The sequence below is a fragment of the Alligator sinensis genome, unplaced genomic scaffold (genome assembly GCF_000455745.1).
Source record: "Alligator sinensis unplaced genomic scaffold, ASM45574v1 scaffold5_1, whole genome shotgun sequence".
NCBI classification, from domain to species: Eukaryota; Metazoa; Chordata; order Crocodylia; family Alligatoridae; genus Alligator; species Alligator sinensis.
This window is the reverse complement of record NW_005842213.1, coordinates 1658210-1679752: the sequence shown is the minus strand read 5'-3', so window position 1 is coordinate 1679752 and position 21543 is coordinate 1658210. Positions and strand designations below refer to the sequence as shown.

The 21543-nt window shown below is 48.0% G+C and overlaps 1 protein-coding gene and 1 non-coding gene across 2 annotated transcripts in view; both read left to right on the top strand.

Annotated features, from left to right (window-relative positions):
• MOB2 (MOB kinase activator 2) overlaps positions 1–21543 on the top strand; it is a 252972-nt gene that overhangs the window by 15716 nt on the left and 215713 nt on the right. The gene's annotated exons all lie outside the window — the stretch shown is intronic.
• Positions 14147–14219, top strand: TRNASTOP-UCA. The gene has a single exon. It is a non-coding gene; the product is annotated as a tRNA-Sec (tRNA).

Genomic DNA, 21543 nt, shown 5'->3' with positions numbered 1-21543 from the left:
CAGGAATGCAGCACCTGGTAATCAGGCCAAAAGTATTTTTTCCACTGTTGAAATCCCATGTCAGTCCACATAGGAGCAAGTTGTAGGTGGCTACAACTTTTCAGGAGTCTCTACTTCTGCACTGAGTGGTGGTTGCATATATTCAATTTGACTGTGGCTTACAGCATATGGGACAAGCACATCCAAAAGAAGCTAATCTAGAGACCTAAGGCTGCAGAAAAATAACAGGCCAGATACTGGTATTATAGCCCTCTGCTTTTGGTGATTGTGAGATGAGAAGTGGCTTCCCATGTCCAGCCAAGAGAGGGAAATGTTCAGTCCTGGAGGAAGCCCAAGGGATTCTTGGTACGTGTATGCACATGTACCTCTGCTCACTCTGCCCGCTTATGGAGCATGAAATCATGGTCTATTCAGCACCCTGAAGATGGTCTGTGCCACGTGAAATGTTGGCAGCCAGTGGGGGAGGAGCAAGCTGCTACCAGCATAGGAACTGAAAGGGCCATTGGATTAAGGCAGAAAAGTTTATGTGCCATGAAAATAGCTGTAACAGCGCATCTCCAGCTGCCTGAGATGGGGACACTGAGCCAGACAGCAGGAGTTATCTGCACGGACTGGAATCCATTACTCAGTGTATGTAATGGGCTGACATTACCTCATCATGTCACTCCAGTTTGGAGGATTACCTCACTAAGAAAATAGGCACCAACGTGCACGGCTGTGCATGTACGGTACATATGAACACAGGCACCCCCCTGTAAACATATGCATGGACAGCAAATGGACATGCTTACCCAGAGACCTCTACCTAAATGCATGCATGAACAGCAAATATATGAACAGTATGTGTGTGTGTGTGTGTGTGTGTGTGTGTGCGCGCGTGCATCTGCGTGCATGTGCATGTGTGTACATGCATGTGACCAACATGTTGTGGCCCAGATTCTCAGCTGATGTAAAGGGCTACAGCTCTGCTAACCTCAAATTGGCTACACTTGCTCCCACCAGGTGAGAATCTGGCCCACTGTTTTTTGCTCTGCCCTGTTCTACTCTGGGAGGGGGGCAGCCTAGGTGTTGACATGGGACGTGTGCTAACAGTTGGTTTCTGTCTCTCTTATAGAGGGAATGTGTGCTCTGTATCCTGCCCTGCCTTCAGAAGAGTTCCTAGTGCAAGGCAAGAACAACTCAAGGCAGGCAAATAAATGTCTTTCTGAATATCGTGAGCCAAGTGAGCTGAGTCACTGGCTTGAAGCGCACCCAGAGGTGTGCAGGCCTATCCAGACCCGTGGGGTCGACATCTTATTTGCATTCCCAAATTCAGCTCAAACTCTTCTTAGCCCAAGGCTGACCCCCATGTCCCAGCTTTGAGCCATTTCCTCCCGCAGGCTACTCCCAGTCCAGGAGAGTCAATGTCTGGCTTCCTCATCTGTTGGGCTGCACCCATCAGTAATCCCAGACCAGCAGGACCAGCTCCAGTACTGGACAGGCCTCCAGAAGGCTCCAGTGGCTCCATTTACATGAAAAGAGCAAGAAGCCAGTCACTAACAGTCAGGCCTATGGTTCTCCTAGTTCCCAATAAATTGGTAGATGAGGCAGCTCTTCCTCTTTGTCCACGCTGGCATGGTCCTTCCTTTGGTAAACCCCAAGTCAAATTTTCATATCCAGCCAGGTGGACTGACTTGGCGTGCAGCCTGCAGCCACTATGGCAGTACTTTGGCAAATGCTGCTTTGGCCAAGAGGCCATGCTGTGCCTGTGCCTCATGCATCCCAGACCCTCCTCTCTGCCAGGACTCATGTGGATTTCAAGAAGGGCTGGGCAATATAGGTCTGAGTCTCACTGAGTAAGCCAAGCTCGTCCCTGTCTAGCACTGCAATGGCCAGCTCATTCTGCTAATTTCAGAGGACTTTAGATCCAGCCCCAAAATGCACAGCTACTAGCTATGCTAGCTGATTAAGCATTGCAGGGCTTTTATATCATGGAGTGATTGATAGGAGGAAAGTGTTTCTGGACCAAATGCATTAGCTCTGCAGAGCTGAGCCCCAGGAAGCCCTCAGCTGCCAAGTCTCTTACAATGGGCGGGAGGGAAGCTGGAGGTGAATAATTGATGCAGCATTTCAGAGATGAAGGTGGGGGCTGGTAGACATGCCCCCAGCCCCAAATCATGTCTGTGGTGCACAGAGGGAAGGCAGGACACCCCTCCACTCATGAAGCTGAGGGATGCAATTGCAATGCGCAATTCATTTTTACTAACCGCAAACCAGCTAATGTCATTGTCTGGATTACTGTGAACAGGGATGTCATCAGTGGAGCCATGGCAGTTGATGCTAACTCTGGATCTGGCCCCACCATGGAATTCATTAGCAGTAGCAGAGAAGCACCAAGTTCACTGGTGCACAGTCTATAGTGCCTGTGTAATGGTTAGTGCAGTGGTGCCTGAGGAACGGATCATTGCCTGCTACCGTAATATTTGCATACTTCATCCTTGCCTGGCTCTTCCTTTTGAATAGTACTTTACTTCATGTTGTCACAGCCAGGTCCTAGTGGCAGCAGGACAGAAACTAACCTGGCCATGCAGCAGGGTGCCCACCTTAAAGGAATTGCTAGGGACAGAGTTCTGTTAGCCATGCTCATGTTGACTCCTGCTTTGCTCATGGCAGTCAGTGGGCCTGATGCTTCATTACCCTTCATCTTAGATAACAGCTTACATCAGAGGAAAATGAGCAAAGCAGTGATGTAACATGCTACCAAACCAGAATAGTGGCATTTTGCACCTACTTTCCCTTGGTGCTATCTCTATAACCATGGCTCCATGGGGCTTAAAGCCAAATCAGGGTCCCATTTCACCTGGCACTGTACCAACATGTCCAAAGAGATAAATGGTTCCTGCCCCAAGACACTTAACATCTAAATATGTACAGAACAGACAAAGGGTGGGAGGGGAAATAAAATATGGCAGGGGGTGCCTGAAGTGACTTGCCCATGATTGTCTGGAGCAGAACTAGGAGTACAGCCCAGGTCTCCTGAGTTGCAATCCAGTGCCTACTGAGCCACACTGCCACTCACACTGATTGCTTTGCATGGACCTACTTGAGGTAAAGTGACTCGAGTCAGCCGTGCTGAAAAGGAATTGCCGCTCTGCACGGATCTGAAGCTACTGTTACAGCCTCCATCCACCTTAGCTGAAATCTTTTAATGGACCACCTGATAGGGAAGAAGAGCTGTCAGACGGCAGAACCCTGTCTGAGGAGAAGATGGATCAGAAGCAGCCCAACAGCAACACCTCGTGGCCCGTGGATGCAAGTACAAACACTCCTTTCATTAGTGCTCTGAATTACCAAACCACAGGGAATTGACCCTGATTTGAGATTCTTTATGACTTGTCTCCTGGGCCTCTCTTTAAGTCAAACAGAGACAATTTTCTGGGGCTCTGGCAGAGCCGTTTGAGTGACACTATGGAACTTTAGTGCAAAAAAATAAAAACCCAACCCCAAAACATGTGATATTCTGCTATTTGTACTGAGGTGCTGGACATCCGGAGGCTGAGTGTTGAAAGGGAACTTGGGGTTGGGGGATGAAGTCTTGCAGAATTTGCAGGGTGGTGTTTTCTTGGGGAGAAGACCAGGCCAGAACCCAGGAAGTCTATGGGCTAGTCCTGGTTTCACCATAGTCCTGCTGTACAGTGATAGGAAAAGTGCAACCCCCTGGCATGCCTCAGTTTCCCTACCTGAAAATAGGGATGCTGGTACTTATCTTGTTTGTAGTCTCTTGAGATCTGTGACTAGAAACTGCTGAGATACAGGACATTTTCATTCTTTAGGGATCTTTGTCAAGTTAATCTCCAATTTCATGCAGCTCTGCTTGGAAGGTAGAAAAGCACCTAATTCCCTGACCAAGCTAAGCCCAGCCACTGGCATACTCATTTCCAAGAGACAAATGCTGTGGTTCATAGAGCCGTGTCCCAGGTCTTCACCCTTATTCCTACTCTGTAGGCCACCTCTGCAGAAGGATGCACAGCAAGCTCCCATGTTTTCCCCTTATCAGGGAGGGTTGAACAAGAGCCTTAGGAAGCCTTGCCTTCTGCCAGGTGATGGTGTAAGTTTAAACAACCCTCACCGGTCAACATTTGCCATGGATGTGGTTACAAAGAGACCCTTGAGAGGTCATCACATCCTCTTCAGCATGTACCAGAACCTTTTTCCCAGTATCCCAATCTGACCACATCATCAGTCTTGGATGAAGGACACAGGTACTTACTCTCCAGACAACAGATATAGCCCACTTCTCTTTGAATCTCCATTCTCCATCTCTCCCAAGTATTGACAAGCATCTTCACTATCCCTCTTCCCCATTCCCTATCTCTAAATACATTGCCTATGTGTATTACCACAACAAACTGTCATCTCTGACCTGATTCATCCCTCCCCGCCCCCCAACCCTCTTACTGCCAGGAGTACCCTGAATATCTGCTTCTTGTCATTCACACAAGACCCCACAGGGTCAGAGTTTCCCTCTCTCCCCCTAACCTGGCTGTCTCCTGAAGGGTTCACAAGTTTGAGGAGCTCCATTTAGGGCAGTGATTAGGAACAACACAGCTTAGCTCTAATTTTTGCTCCCTCTGGAAATCTATGTCCCACCATCTTTTCCAGGAGTGTTGCCTGGCCTGTCTGTTGACTTTGGGGTGGCGGAGAAGAGAAAAGACCTGCCCACCCTTTGCAGAAATGCTCACTCACTGCCTCTCCTGGGCCCACTGAAGTGGCAGCTTAATGAAAATAACACCCTCCCTGGTGCCATTTATGGCAGTCCCATACACACATGCCATCAGCTTTTTTTGTGGTGCAGTCCAAGTGCTGGGAGACAGACAGACTTCCAACTGGGGTGAGCTCCACAGAGCTCTTGTTAGCTCAAGCAGATGGACAGTTCTGTTTGGCTTACTTGGTAGAGCTGTGCTGCCTTCAGCTCTGTGGTACACCCGTGTGTCCAGGCACTACAGAGAGACGTGGCTCCTTTTTTCAGACTGCTGGAGCATGTGGTCACCACTTAGCAGACAGCGCAGTGACCTGGGTGCAGGTTAGGCAGCCCATTCTTTAGTCAGAGCCCATTAACAGGAACTGCTCTGAATCTTTCAGTTGAGGCAAGAGCGAGAATACAACCTTCAGCATGATGTTTGCACTTCCTGCATCCCACTCCTTCTTTGCAAGCATGGTCAAGTGCTGGATGATGCATTCCTGAGCACAACGCCCAACTGGAACCTCCCTGGTCCCCGATATACTTGGTTCAAATCTATTGAAGACTCCATGTGTGAGACTGCCTAGGCTGATCTGGGTATTTAGTCATCCAGCTCTTGTGGAAGTCAACAGGAGCTGTGAATCTGAATATCCTGGTGGATTATGCTCTCCCTATGCATATGTCTCTGTGATACTATCTTCTGCAGGAGGGGTACAGGCGAACTGGGGAGAGCTCAGCATAGAGCAACCAGCACGACTAGGGTGGCAGAATCTGACTTAGTGACATGTAAGGGGAGATTGGCCATGCTATTCTTCCAGTAGCCAAAGGATTTTCATAGATTTCATAGACATTAGGGCTGGAAGGGACCTCGGAAGATCATCGAGTCCAGCCCCCTGCCCAAAGGGCAGGAAGTCAGCTGGGGTCATAGGATCCCAGCAAGATAAGCATCCAGTTTCATCTTGAAGGTGTTCAATGAAGGCGCTTGAACCACCGCCGGTGGCAGGCTGTTCCAGACCTTGGGGGCTCGGACAGTAAAGAAATTCTTCCTTATGTCCAGCCTGAAATGATCTTGAAGTAGTTTGTGACCATTCGACCTCGTCATCCCTTGGGGCGCTCTGGTGAACAAACATTCCCCCAGATGCTGGTGGTCACCCCTGATAAACTTGTAGGTGGCCATCAGATCACCCCTGAGCCTGCGCTTTTCCAGGCTAAAGAGCCCCAGGGCTCTCAGCCTGTCATCGTAGGGTCTGCTTCCCTGACCTCTGATCATGCGCATGGCTCTTCTCTGGACTCTCTCAAGCTTCTCCACATCCTTTTTCAATTGTGGAGCCCAAAACTGGACGCAGTACTCCAGCTGCGGTCTCACTAAGGCCGAGTACAGGGGGAGAATGACGTACAGGGGGAGAATTTATGAGGCTTGTGCTAGTTGATTGGGAGGCAGGTCTTTGTTGCCTTCTAGTGGTTGCTCCACGTCAGAGATCTATGAGTCTGCTGCTGCTTCCACCTAGGGAAGTCTGTCATCATGCACAAGCTTTCCGTTCTGAAGGGCCTAGGCTTCAAACCTGGTTGTTAGCTGAGCAGGGTCTATCACAGGAACCCTGAGGAGGGATCCAACAAGACTTTGTATGGTGCATCATGAGATCTGTAAGACTGTTGTTCTCTTGCACAAGCATGAGCAGAGGCCTCCCATATAGCAAACATATAAGGAGTGGCCTTGGGTGTTCCCTTCCACACAGAGTGGAGCTGAGCAGCCAGGCACAAGCCCTATGGGTACGCGGTAAGACAGAGACTAGGGGTAGGTTGAAAACAGCCACGGCCAAGGTTTCTGCACAAGCATCATGAGGTTTGTGGCTGCATACCCCCCTCACTCCAGCTGTGAGGTGCAGTGACTGGGTGAACATAAAGAAGCACTTCTACAAGTGCAGAATAAGACTCCTCTATCATCTAATTTTCCCTGAACCTAGATGTACCACCCTCGTCTGCTGAGCCATGGAGAGCCAAGCCTTCCATGCAGGATATAGGGTTCAAATCAGGTGACCGATGAAGCTGGGCGACTAAAGCACTTGGGGCACTTTAACTGAACTAATGGGGACATACACAGAAGTAAACTGCAGAAGACTGAACTGTGGAGACTAGTCATACATGACCATTGCTGCATGGGTTGGGACAAACCAACGTGGCATTTCCACCTCTACCTGTCCCCAGTTATCAGTTATTTATGTGTCTTATCGTAGCACCCCAGAATCCCTATCAAGGAGCAAGACCCAACATGCACAGACAAATAACAGACAAGACAGCCCTTGTGCCAGGAAGCTCCCAGTCTAGGTGTCAGCCAGGATGTGTGCCCTCAGCTCCATGCACAGTGCTCTGGCTGCCTGCCTTCCAAGAAGCCACTGACAGAACTGGCTAACAGAGGCCCAAGGCAATGATCCCAAAACCTTGCTCTCCGTATATTGGCTGCCCTTGGTTTCAGCTTCCATCAGAAAAGTTAGCAATGAGGTCACCCCTGTATTATATCTGATCTGAAGCATCTGGGAGGCTCTCGGAAGCACAGTTATCGATTGGCCTCCTCTTAGACTTCCCCCTCGGGGCTTCAGTTTCAGGAAATATCTTTGCCTTCTCTCTCTCTCTCTCTTTCTCTTTCTCTCTGTCTCTCTGCTGGGACTTAAAAGGGGCAGCAACTGAAAGTGCTATAAAAGGAGTTTGGCAATTATTGCCTGTTCAGTTAGCCTGGCTGCAATTTTCTTACTTTGGGAGCAGGAGTGAGTGTTGAGGAGAGGGGCATATTTTCCCTCACCATGAGTCAAGTTTCATATTGGAAAACCACTGCAGAGAACAAAATGAATGCCTGCAGATTCAATATTCCCATACCCATCCAACAAAGCTGGTTCATAGCCAGTGCTGCACAAGCACATGAGAGAAAGGAGTGGCCCCAACCCTTGTGCCAGAGCTAGTAACAGTATGGCAGGGAGGTAAAGACATTGCCTATGGCTAGCGCTGCCAGTGATGCTAGCATTTCTAAAAGGTGTAGTATGGGCGGGATTACCTACCTTGCCAGGCGTGGACATCTGTGTGCCCTGCATCCTGCCCAAGGTATGGGACCTGCCAGTCTGACATGTCCTTCCTAGGAGCCCTCAGCAAACCTCTTCCCAACTCTTTCAAGGCAGGCCATGGATGGACCAAACTCACTTGCCTTCTGTCTGCCCTCAGGGTTACTTGCATCTTCTTTTGAAGCTTCCTGCTGCTGTCAGTAAAAGGTACTGGGACGACAAGATGGGCATGGGCTTTGGCCACAACTTAGTCCAAGGGCTGCAGTCAGTGAGGATCCAGTGCAGGTGGCCACCAGGTTCCATGGCAGGTGCATCTCTGCCTACAGACCTGAAGTGCTTGCAATCTCAACCAGGAGAGGAGGTAGCATTTCTTTTTCTTATTGCCAATGGCGAACTGAGGCACAAAGTGATTAAGTGTGCTGCCTGAGGTCTGGGTGGGCAGGTAAGAGGAGAGGGAAGGAGAAGAACAGTTGCAGAGAAGGCACAAAACTCAGCTCCTCGGACTTCACACCAGTGCTTTAACCCTTACTGCTATCCTCTTTCTCTAGATCAGGGCTTTTCAACTTCTAAGCCCCCAGGTTCCAGATGCCATGGGGACTGTCCCAGGCATGGGTGACTGGTGCCACCTTAACTGGGGGGGCACATCTCCCCCCCTGCAGCCAATCTTGCCAACTGAGGGGGATTCCCCCACGGCCAATCTCACTGACTGGGAAGTGGCCGTGGCACTCCCAAAAGTGGCTGCTCTACTACGTCCAGCGCTCCCACTCCCCAGCCAGCACTCACGTGAAGTGGGAGGGGGGCACCAGCACTCCTGCCTGCCCCCCTGCCCATCACCTAAGCGGGGAGTGCGGCCTGTCAGGAGGTGCACCAACGACCCCTTATGCATCACAGCTGGTCGCAGACATGGTGCGCAGATGCTCTCCTCCCTCCCCCACCACAATTGCTGCACCATGCGCCCACACAGCCAGCCCCCAGCATTGTCCCATGTGAGCAGGATTTCCCTCCCCACCCCCCACGTGGTCCTGGACTAACTCTCAGATCTTTGCACTGACACACTTCCCCACTCCCTGGAGCAAAGGCAGAAAGTGGTAGCTGGAGGGGAGTGGGGGGCTGGCAAGTCTAGCTACGATTGCAGCTGGAGCAATAGGGGGAATGGTAGTAGGTGAGAACCTGGGAGCTGCACATTAATCCTTCACGAGCCACCAGTTGGACAGCCCTGCTCTAAACTAATGGTGTTCTCTTGACTTTGTTTTTGCAAGACCATTGCATTTCCAGAATCTGTAGTTTTGGGTGCCTTGGGCTTCATACAATGATTTGTTGTCCACTCCCTCCTTCCCCTTCAAAGACTTTCAGTGCCCGGGCAAACGTTATAAATTAATAAGGAGCTATTGCAGGCATTTGCACGAAGGCTCTTTGTCAACAAATGGCAGAAATGAATCCTCCCCTGCTTTTATCAGCTCCACCCAGAAAACAAACTTGCCTTTGACAGCATCCAGTTAAGACACAGTCAGACAGGACAACTGTGTGGTGTTCTAACATGGGTCTGGTAGACCACAAGGAGGCGTGAAGTCCAAGACAGTAGGAGTTTTTCCTTTCATCATCATAACCTACATGTAGGCATCTTCTGTGGAAAAAGCACTTTTCATGTTGGCATTAACACAGTTATTTTCCCTGTGGGGCAGGTTAAAATTGTACGCTGCATGAGTAGGGTGGCCATCATAGAGGACAGTCCGGTTGTCCTCTATTGATACAAAACCGGATGCCTTTACATCAAACAGAGGATAGAGTAGCAGAAAACCCTATGCATGAGGCAGAGACTAGCATTTTCTTGTGTGTGTTTGTGGACCTGATTAGGCTCTCTAGGCTCTCTAGGCCATATTGGAGCACAAACTGCAATCCTAACACTGCCTACTAAAGGTCTTTTTATTTTCTCTGATTCGTCTGATACCAGCCACTCCTGAAGACAGGACACTGGAGTAGGAGGACCACTGATCTGATTCAGTATAGGGTAATATAGCTCCCAAAGCCGTAACGGCCATAGCAGAAATGTTCACATTGCAGCCCCTGTCAGATGCTAATGAGTCTGGTAAATTCTGCTAAATACCTTGTCATCAACAATCTCAGATATGTATGATTCTGGTAAAACATCTAGTTGATGACAAGGACATAAGGAGAAGGAAAAGGAGAAGGTGTAGTGCAGGGTAATTCCTCTGCTCCCATATCTCAAGATAGAGAAAACTCCACATATTTGTTTTAGTTCATTTCATCTAGAAAATCTTAGCTAGTCTCTGCTGGGCCAAACTGACTATAATTCATTGAGTTTTCTCTGTGGGCTCATTTAACTATAATGGCTGCGACAACCTAGGGCTGCATAAATTACTCTGGGCAAAGGCTTTTTCCTCAAATGCTACCATCACAATTTCTATGCAGTAGCATGTTAAGATATGAGGTTTACTACGTGGCTAACTCCTTATAGTTATAGTCCCTTGTAGACACAAATGATGAAAGTGCGAGAGTACAAAAAGACAGGTCCCTGGCCATTGCTAGCACTCAGAACTACAGGTGAATTAGTCCAGTGAGGCAGGCACAGGAACAGGGGAAGGGATATTCCTGCTCTTGCTAAAGAATTAAAACCTTCTTAAATAGAAAAATCTATTAAATATGACCTAGTAATTAACTACTCGTTGACTCTCATCTAAAACTAAACCACACAGGAGCAATGAACACACAGTCTGCCAGCTCCTCCTGCACCCACTCCAAAGCTCAGCCCCACGTGTCTGTACTGATCATCTTTCCAAAATGCCTCTGAGGACAGTGACTGTCTCTTTTTTCAGGGATTGTAGGTTATACAATAAATAGTGTTTTGTACCATGCACCCCTGCAGGCTTTGGCTGCATGAAAGAGCCACTGGCCAGCTAAGCTGGTACAACTAGCAGTGGAAGGCTAGCTAGGCTCAGATAACCTCAAAGATGCCCCCTGCCGCACCCTCAGCCCACTGGGGTGGAAACATTGCTTCTGTGTTGCCTTCTTGACTTCTGCCAATCTACCAGTAAGATGCTAAGCTCTTAAAGCTGCTCCTGCCTCCTGATCAGGTTTGCAAATCTTGCTGTCCTCCTCTCCACACCCTGCTTTCAGTAAACCTGGTTCAGAGATGCTCTTAGCCCTTCTGACAGCTGCAACAGAGGGTGAAAGAGGTTGAGATTCCCCTTTTCCTACTCCAGCATGCCCAAACCTTCTCACAGGCACCCTCCTGATTCCCCACCAAGACTTTCTGCTTTTACCTTACCCATCTTCCAAGTCCAGCTCCCTGGTCAGCTTTTGGGAAAACACTATTACAAACCCCCTTGGCCACCCTGCTCCCCATCAATCTCAGAAAGGCTGGGTTTTTAAATTGTACTTCTTGCTCTTCTTTGACCATCAGATGGTGCCATTGAGTCTTCTTTGGTACTTATATGAGGCAACCAAGGCAACAGACTACCATCAGAGCCCAATAATCACTAATGTAACTGGTCCTTCAAAATCTGCTGCTTGGCCAGACTTGGAGTTTGGATTTTAAGACTGTGATACTAATTGGTTATTAATCTCCAGAATGCGGCTGATTGAAGAGAGCTTCTCAAATAGGGAGGCATTGGCCAGCTCTCAAAATCAGAATAACAGCAAACCCCAGTGTCTCTGCTCTCATGATTTTATCATCAGCTTTGCAATATTGCCTGTTCTTCTTAAAGTGCCAGGCCCTGAAGTCATGTGAATACAGGATAATCTCAACTTTAATTTAGAGAAAATGAGCTCCTGGCCTTCAGGGTTGCAGAGAAAAGTCTGGAAACACAAGCCAAGTGTATCAGAGACCAGAAGGCAAAGAGAAAGAAACCTCCAATTTACTGCTTCTAAACAAACTCATGATTTTTAAGCATATCTCATGCTTTTGAGGGCTCTACTGGTAATTCCTGAGTGCCTGGGGCTGTCAATATAGAGTTCGATATGACCGTCCCAGGAGAAATGATCTCATTTCTTGGGTCCTTATGCTAGTGAGTTTTCCTGTGGGTGTAGTTGTACTGGTTCAGCTTCCCCAGCTGTATACCAGTGCAAAGCCTAGCATCCCTTTGTTTTGTGTTTATACATTGCCTAGAACTATGGGTTCTGGTCCATGCCCAGGGTACTGAAATAAAAATAGCAATAACAAATATAACAAAACTTCCCCATCCCTGTCTCCTAGCCCATTTTCTCTGGTCACACAATGTTCAGTTTGACTTGGAGTGCTGAATCACTGCTAGAGGGACAGTCAGTGGTGAGGTTTCTCATGATCAGTACTGATAGCACCCTCTGAAGAGGTTAATGTATTTTCCCTTTCCTTGTTAGTTTTGCCCTTTTCTGTTTTCAAAGTAACCTCCCTCCCCTCCTCCCCACACACACCAGATAAATTTATTTAAAGCAGCTGGAGATGCAGCACGTCTCTGGGTTTCCTCCTTTGCTTCTGTGCCAGCATCTTCAATAATGTCCGCACAGCTACAGGAGGAGGGAAGCAGCTTGCACCAGTGCCAGGATGGAGATGCAGCTGGTCCCTCTCCAGTTCAGGGGTATTGTGGCGTAGACCTCTTTCTTGCCAAGGTAGCCCTCAGGGCTATTCTGAGTTATGCTTATGGTTCCTATGGGGTTTTGCAGGGACACCTGCATTCCCAGGTATGCCCTGGCTAGAAAGCCCCCTCCTCTTACTTCTGGCCACCTCCTCTTTTACCTCCTCTTCCTTCTGATTTTCCCGGGAAGGCTCCTGTGCCTGGAAAGGGTGCAGAGGTGTATCTTGATCTGGAAGAGAAGTCTCTTCTGCTGGGGTGTGTTCTTCTTAGGGGAAGCCCTATAGATGTCTGATGGCCTTTCTGGACTAGTTTAGACAATACACAGAGACTGTTGTGCAGCAGGAAATGAGTCTCTGGCTTGGTAGACCTCGCTAGGCATTAGTGCTGTGCTCCCCACTCTGAAATCTGTGCACCTCACAATAAGCTGCTGCAGAATCAGGAGGAGAAGCCTGCAAGCCAAGACCAAACCAAATTAATGGTTTTTTTGAGAACTTAGCAAACTGTTGCCATAAAACGCATTATCTCTACCTTGTTGGGTGGGTGCCCAAGGACACCCTCGATGCACACTGAGGATCACTTCACCCTGCCTGGGAACCTCTCAGAGATTTCATCCTCTGACGTTGTCAGGCTGGCCAGCAGCTTTCTTAGGGGAGGTGAGGCTGCAGGGCTGTTTTTGGAAGGGGCCATACCTAAGCATCCTACTGACCAACCAGGGATGCATCCCTACTAGGGTAAAGGCAGAAGGCAGGACAGGATGGCACCCTAGAGACTAACAGGTTTAGAGAAACATAAGTTATCATTGGGTACAGCCTGCTTCATTAGAAAGGAAAGACGCCAGTGGGGAATTAAGATGCTCAGCACATTGCTGGATTGAGCCCTTTGTTTGTACTCAACCGCATTAGTTAAGTGCCACTGTTTAGAGGCATTGAGCACACACAGTTTACTCAGATGAAGTAAGATGTCCCTTAGGAAAGCTTATGCCCCTCTGAATCAGTTAGTCTCTAAGGTGGCCCCTGCCCTGCCTTCTCCCTGACTTCAGACAAAGGTGGCTAACTACATCTCATTAGTGAAAAGGGAGATCAACTCTGGATGGGGATAAGGCAGTTGTCATTTTCTTAAGTCAGCAGTTCAGGGTTAACACTAGTGTTTAACTTGACAGATAATCACCTTGTCCTTTTAGTTAGATGTGAGCTAGCACTTCTCCACCCTTCATACACATCCACATACACACCTCTGTCCCTAGCATGGACAAGCCTTTCTGTTTAAGGAGGCACACCTCCTCCAGATCCCTGGCAATTCAGGGAGCAGCCAGAAAAATGATGCAAGCTTTGTATACTAGGTGTAGGTGTCAGCCCCTCCAAGACTTGTCCTGCACTTTATGCAAGAAGAACAATTTAGAAATGATGAGACCCAGAGCTTGTGCTTCGATCTGGGAAAACTGCAAGAGACTTTCTGGCTACTGTAACATCTCTTTTCCAGACTAGGAGTCCTCTTGAGCACTTGTATGGATAGAGAGAGGAAGTTAGCTGTGTATAACACTCTTGAGAGCACAGATTGTCTTTGGTTACATGTCTTTAAGCATCTACTGCAAGTAGGGCTTTTTTCATGACTAGAGCATTAGCTACTATCACAGGTGAAATACATACATGGGCAGATCTAGAGTTTTGAAAAGCGGGGTGCATATGGTGTGGTGCATCATCACATATAAACTATAAGTTAAAAATTAACTATGAGCTTTACTAATATGCTAGGGATTTGGGCTGTATTATTCAATTTAGGATTGAAGTAAAAATAGAGATAACAGTTACCATGTGGCCTAGTGGATAAGGTGTCTGACTTCAGATCAGAAGATTAAGGGTTTGAGTCCCTTCATGGTTGAATAGTTTTATGAGGAGAGACTAAGGGACCTGGATCTCTTCAGCCTCCACAAGAGAAGGCTGAGAGGTGATCTTGTAGCCGCCTACAAATTCATTAAGGGGATGCAGCAAGGGATTGGAGATGTTCCATTCACCGGGGTGCCTTTTGGGGTAACAAGGAACAATGGTCACAAAGTGACAGAGAGCACATTTAGGCTGGATATCAGGAAAAACTTCATGGTGAGGGTGGCCAAAATTTGGAATGGGCTTCCAAGGGGGGTGGTGCTCTCCCCTACCTTGGGGCTCTTTAAGAGAAGGCTGGACAGGCATCTGGCTGGGGTCATCTGACCCCAGAACTCTTTCCTGCCCAGGCAGGGGGTTGGGCTCGGTCTGTTCAGGTCCCTTCTGACCCTAGCAACTATGAATCTATAACTTAATTGGAATGAGTTCAAACAGTGGCAATGTGTAGCGGGGGCATGGGGGTGCACATGCACCCCCTGAGAGCACTGGTGCACCCCTTGACCGACCGCGCTTGCCACTTAGGCAATGAGTGGGGGGGCAGGCAGGAGTGCCAGTGCCCCCCCTGCAAGTGCCGTCCGATTGCTGCAGCCACTCCCAGAAGTGATCGGCCATCACAGAATCGGCTGCGGGGGTCCTTCTGGGCAGTGAGATTGGCCGTGGAGGGACCACCCCCAGTCTACAGGATCGGCCAGTGGGACTGGTCACAGGGGGTCACATGCCTTGCCCAACTAAGGCGGCATCAGTTGCCCATGAGTTCAAACCAATCTTCAGGGCTGTGAAATAGGAGCTTCATCAGCAGAAGCAGTTAACAGACAGCAGAACTGCAGAACAAAGGGTAGCTTGACTGGTGGAACATCAAGACCATGAAACAGAAGAGAGGATTTTTAATACCTGTGGAGTGAAGAATTTAGGAGGGATATGAAATCAAGTAACTCTCTCAGCATTGCCTGAAACTTTGGGTGGACAAGAAATTAAAGGGGGGTGGGATGTGGGGGGGAGGTGCAATTGCACCAATGCTCCCCCCCAGTTCTGCTCCTGAATACATCATCATCATAATAATGATTGTTGTTATTGTTGTTATTTCCTAATATGGCTTTAGGTTTTATTGCCCCAAAGGAAATTTAAGTAATAAATATAGCAGTGTGAGAGAACAGAGGGGAGAGAGGGTGAGAGAAAGAGAAAGAGAGGAATAATTGAATTTAGCCAGGGATAAGAATGGCAGCTGAGCAGGGCTGGATAAGTTCCAAGCACAGTGGACTCCTGTTTCAATTTCACAGCATAATTTCTGTCTGTCCTTAAAATAACTTCTCTTCTCAGAGACCCTCTGGTGTTACAGTAGCCCAAGTAATGACCTGTGTTCCTCCCTCCCCACCCCTCACCCCCCACCCCGTCCTCAGTACTAGGTTATTTTGGGAGCTATTTTTGGTGTCACACGCGTTGCAGCCAGGCCCAGCACTTCCAGCCCACATGGCCAGGAGGCTGTAAATGGAAGGGGGTTGGCTGCAAAGTCAAACCCAGCACTCAGTGAAGAAGGGGACAGAGAGTTGGAGCAGGGGGAGCTAATTGTTCTGATCCCTGCCAACAAAAGGCTGCTTCCCTGAGCCAGTCGGCAGGGATGGGACCCTCTTTATTGTCTGGGCTAATTGCTCATGTGCGATGTATTTATAGAAGAAACTGTTTGTGCCGAGGCTGCAGACAAACAGGCTCCTGTTCTGCCAGGCTTTCTTTGTAATGGGTGGGGGCTGGGAATGCTTTAGTGCTGTCATGGGAAGCCTCATTTTCTACCAGCAGGTCCAATCCTGCACGGTGTGTAATGGCTGCTGGGAGGTCCTGAGTCCCCTCTATTCCCAGTGACTCCAGCGGTAATGAAGGTGCCCAGTCTGTTCCCGGATCAAGCCCTTTGTTTGTACTCTACCACATGAGCTAAGTGCTGCTGTTTTGGAGGCGTTGAGCACACACAGCTTTTGTTGACTCACTTGGCACCCTGGGCATTCAGCATGTCTGTAAACCAGGCCCTGGGACTAGATTCTGACAAAGGGAAGGTGAATCACACATATCCTCTTGTGGCTTGCATATGCAGGGCTTTCTCCATTTGGCAGAGCAGTCTGTGCACACGTGTGCATAGGAGGAGAGGACTGAGCCTAGCTAGTGACACCAATTTGTGCTGTTCTCTCTGTGGGGGAGGCTCAAAAGATTTGGTATGGAGTCTCAGACAGTAAAGATGATGTATAAGGAGCCCTGTGGGTGTGACGGGCTGTCCCCAGGAGCCATTCATCCCTATGGCTTAGTGATGCCATTACACAGTGAATGGGGTGTCTTTGTGGATGGTAGTACTGACTGAGTAGAAGGCTTTTGCTCTGCGACTTAGTATGTTTCCCTTTTCAAGAACATGGCTTAAGGGGACTGTGCTGAAGGTTGTGGTTCCAGGGTCAATACAGGGAAGCTAGTCCATGGGTTAAATGACTTAACTGTACAGATGTACAGCATCTGACTATACTGATCCAGTTATGGGATGGCCAACTGCTATGGGGAAATTCCAGAAAGCTGTTCTTGCCTTTGCAAATGTTCTCTATGCCCAGTCTAGCTAAAAGTTCCTAGGACTCCACAAGAGAGAAAAATTAAAAATACTTGAGCAGATTGTTTAGAGACCTGAAGTTTCTTCAAAGCCAAAGCCTTGAGAAGTCTTTTTGGCTTTTTGGTTTTTCCCCCTACATGGGAAAAGGATGAGGCTTTAGTGAAGTAATGCAAACAATTTATGGAAAAAATCCAGGGTCTCCATCATTCTATGAACCAGTAAGGAAGGGAAAATTGTAGGTCTAGCTCCAGGTGTGAGGCATGTTGTTTGATGCTTCACATCTCAGTCTCACTAAGAGGGTGTCCTGTTTTTTATTCAAAGAGGCAGCCCCTGTTTCTCATCTTATGTCTTTCTTCCTTCCCTGGCAGTCATGACAGGTAAAAGGCATGTATCTGATGGCTGCTGCTTGAGGCCAATGCAGCACCAACCACAGAAGTTTACACAGCATCATTTTTACTGTAGCAATGGAGGAGAGTGGTAAGAAGAAAATCCAAGCTAGAGCGGGGAGAAATGCTTCCTGGAAATAATTTGCTTGTGGGGACTGGGGTTGCAGCATGGAGTTGGAAGTATTCTTGGGAAGGCAAGTGGGAGCTGAGCCCCTGTCAGCACATGGTCCCAGACCCCTGATCCAGGGGTTAAGGGCCCAAGCATTAGCTCAGCTCTCCACTAGGCCACAGCTCATGAAGGAAGGCAGAGTGGCAAAGAAAGGGACCCTGCCAAGGAAAGGCTTTCTACCACTGGCTCCTGATTGGCCTAGGGCTCCCAGCCACTGTTTGGATCCTCTTGCCTATATATGTTTTCCTGTTTTGTTGGGAAGCTGTCTGGACAATAAGACTTCTGCTTTCTGTGGACTGCCCTGATTCCAGATCTGACCACCCATTGCCGACCTTGCTTGGACTTCAACTTTTGCCTCACGTCTTGGTTTGTTGGAACTTGACTCTCACAGGCACGACCTGGCTGGATCCCTGACCTTGCTCTGTCTCCTGTTTAAGCCCTGGCTCAGACTCTGGCTTTGACTTTGGCTATCCCTTGGACCTTGGCTAATGGCTTGTGCAAACCACCAGCCAGACTGCCTATACCTCGGTACGTGACACTTCTTCCTGGTGGTACTGAGTAGTATACTGGATTTCTACTAAAGCTGATGGGAGTTGTGAGGGACCTTTAGCACCTCATGGATTCAAACTGTGGTGCAGTTCCTCTCCTAGTAAGTGTATGTCAACTAGTGCTTGATACAAGCAACATGCCTGAGAAGTTTTAGATTTATTGTCCTATGGCAATCCTGTATCTAAGATATTTTACTGTCATTGGCAGTGATCAATATTTATAACCACTTATGATACTTTTTCTTTTTTAAATCAAATGTTCCAGCAGGAAAATATGTTGTTATTAATACCCAGGATGATTAATAATCACATTCTGAGCTGCAGACAGGCCCACGCTGCAAGCCACATGCACTTTCTTTTTTCTAATGGCTATGCAGGAATTTGAACTGTAACATGTATAATACACGCAGACAAAGGCGTTTTGTCCTAGGGAAGGAATATGTGGATGTTGTTGACTTAAAGAGCCAGTGCCACATTCAGGAGAATTTTACTGAGTGAATCTACCTACCAAAATGCCATAACTTTCTGCTAAATGTTGATTTCCTTTCCCTGCTGAAGAGAAGGTTCTGAGCTGGTATAAAATGATATAATTTTATATATTTCAAGAGGACCAAAGTGATTTTCATCAGTTGAAGATCTAACTCAGAGTGCAGTGGTAACTGGAGGAAATTAAGATACAAGAAAAATATTTCCAGTGAGACATTTAGCAGTGGGACACTCTGTCAGGGGCTGGTGGGGAGAAAGTAGCAAATGTCATCACCTGGGACAACTCAGACTAATCTGGACAACATGCTACTAAGCGATCAGTAGTCAGGCACCCTGCCTTGATCAGCCGACGACCTACTATGGGTGGATAATTTGACATTACCCGGTGGGAAAAGTGGAGTGAACATGTGATGATAGCCTTCTAGCAGTTTAGGTCAGCTTACCTTGGGATAAAATTAACCTTCGGAAAGTAAAAAATAAGTATGCCCTGCACAATCTACTAGCTTGTGAACAACTTGTTTGTCCTTTCTTCTGGCTGCTGTCCTACCAAATGTTACCTCTCTATTTTATCACCTACCCCACAGATGAGAGGGAATGGGCTGAGGTGGGCTTTCTTCTTCCCTTCTCTCTCTGGAAGGGTGAGAGACCCAGTTAGGAAGCACATTTTCTTCCCATGGTGTAGTGGTCATCCTGGTTTGTTGTGTAGTCTTCCAGCTCCATGACCCATGCCTGACAGTAAGGCATCTTACCTTCCACACCCAACCTTTTTGTGCCACTTCTTGTTTTTTGGATAGGCAGGAATTAGCCTCAGGCATTCATGTTGCACTCAGGTGAAAAAACCTCAGTACAGAAGATCATTCAAGGGCCCCTACCATGGACCATACATACATCCCTGGAGATATATTACAAGGTACAGAGTCACCAGCTTAAATATACAGGGTATTACTAACTTGCCCCATCAATAGTCCAGTCCTCTTCAAGACTCTCTGTCCTTACAGCAGGTACCTATTGCCTTTCACAGAATCTGCCACTGTTTGTGAATATTGCAAGCTTGGAATAACAAGTCCCACTGTACATATCCCTTCCATTGCCCTGGACTTCTCTATTGGGTGGGTCTAAGCTGCTCCTCCAGCTGGGCTAAGTCTTGTCTCCCTGATCACCTAGCCAGTATTTGGGCCTGCCTTCTCTGGCAGCAAAATCCTTAGGCCCTAGCTATGTGTTACCCCTCTACTATTATAACTGTGCCAGCAGACTGGCCCAGTTGATCAGGAAATGCTGCAATACAGTAGCAAGAGGAGGCAATATAAAATCTAAAATAACAACCTCTTTCTGTCCCCTTCAGGGCAGGGCTGTGCTCTCCCCTGGGAGAGGAATTGTTTCTACTAAGAGGAAAGTATACAGAAAGAAGTCATTGCTAAGATATCCTCCTAGCCTTCTGACCAACCAGAGCTCTAAACCAGTTTCCCACTCTGCCCATCCCCTAAGCCAGGAGTTGGCAACCTACAGTCTTCAGGCCATACCCAGTCCTTCAAGTGATTGTATTTGGCCTGTAGTACAGTAGTGTAAATAAGGGAAGGAGATGGGGTCACCTTGGCCAACCTAGAGAGGGTGTCCCCAAGCTCTCTCCATCAGCATGTCACCTTTTGCTTCCAGTTTTTCGACAGTGCCACCTGCTGCTGCCTTGGCCCTCCCATGTGTGCCCCCTTACAGCAGTGGCCACTTTTCTTGCTACTGAGTTCAATGCTTGCAGCAGTCAGTGGTGACAGTTCATGGCAAAGGGTACAGAATGGCAACAGTAGACCTGCGCAAGAGTACAGAGCAAGGAGGGCTGGGATGACAGCAGGTAGCTTGGAATGGTGGCAACAGTAGGGGCACTGGCTGGGTTGCAAATAGTGGCCTGTCTCCAGACTCAGTTGCCTTTAAGAAGTGGCAGGCTGAAATAAGGTAGCTAACCCATGCTTTATGTAGTCAGGTCTTATGGGAACCACACTGAACCTTTGACACTGCAGCCATGTGCCTGCAGATTAGGAGCTCAGTGGAGAAGAGCTCCATGGACTCGTTGCTGAGACACCCATCCTCTCCTATCATGTGGTGCTATTGCTGCTCCACCCCCTGCCAGAACTATTGGGAGCCATGGAAAAGTCTCATCCAGGCATATTTTTTTCAGATTCTCCTACCTGTTAATGCCCTTCTGCCATTATCTTAGAATAGGAAAGAGCACTCCATGGAAATGGACCTTCCTCTAGCCAGAAAGGAGACATCTCATTCTGTGGTTAACTATACCCTGACCCTTACCAAAACCCACGCTCTGCCAAGTACCATCCTAGCCACTGTGACAGAGAAATATATGAGCCTACTTAAACCTTTTCTTTGTTTATAATACCTCACCTTCCAGATAAATTGGCTCGTTCATTTTGCTGCCATTAGTTAAGTTACAAGATATTGGGTGTACTAGTTCAGCTGCTCATGTGAGGTTGTGGGGAGGGGATAGCTCCATCATCCTTGATGTGATAAACCAATAAGAAGGGCAAAGTTTGACTGCACTCCTTAGCAGCCAGCCATGTAAAATCAATGTTTGCCTACCTGCTAATTGCACTCACCATGGGTGCAAAAAGTAACACTAATAATATTGAAGGCATTGAATTAGGGGAGTGAGCTTGCACAGCCTCATATAGCCTTGATTACTTCCTTATGACAATCCTTTACAACACCCTTTTATTGTACACTAAACACAGAAAAGCACTTTTAAAAGCTGATACCAAGATCAGGTCTGCATGAGAAGCATCTGTTCTTTTATCAACATCCTGTTTTGTATGATTTTTGTACATGAGAAAAGCCACAAAAGGGGAAAAAGGAAGGAAACCATTTTTAATGTTCCTCAGACGTGCTGTTTGATTCCAAGGCAACTCTGAATACACTGAGCTGGATTCAGAAATGTGACTCCACTCTTCAGGGGCTATGAGGTCAGTGTGGCCCCTTCCTCAAACTGGGGCTGCTTTTAGAGATCCATTAATTTTTGCCCCTTCTTTACTGGACTTTGAACAACTGCCACAGGGCTGCTCTCATCCTTCCGTCTGCCAGGCCTCACTCACCCCTTTCTCTGCTAGTCAACCTCAAAATGCCCCTGTGCTCAGAACTGCTGCTGCAAAATGACTCTTCAT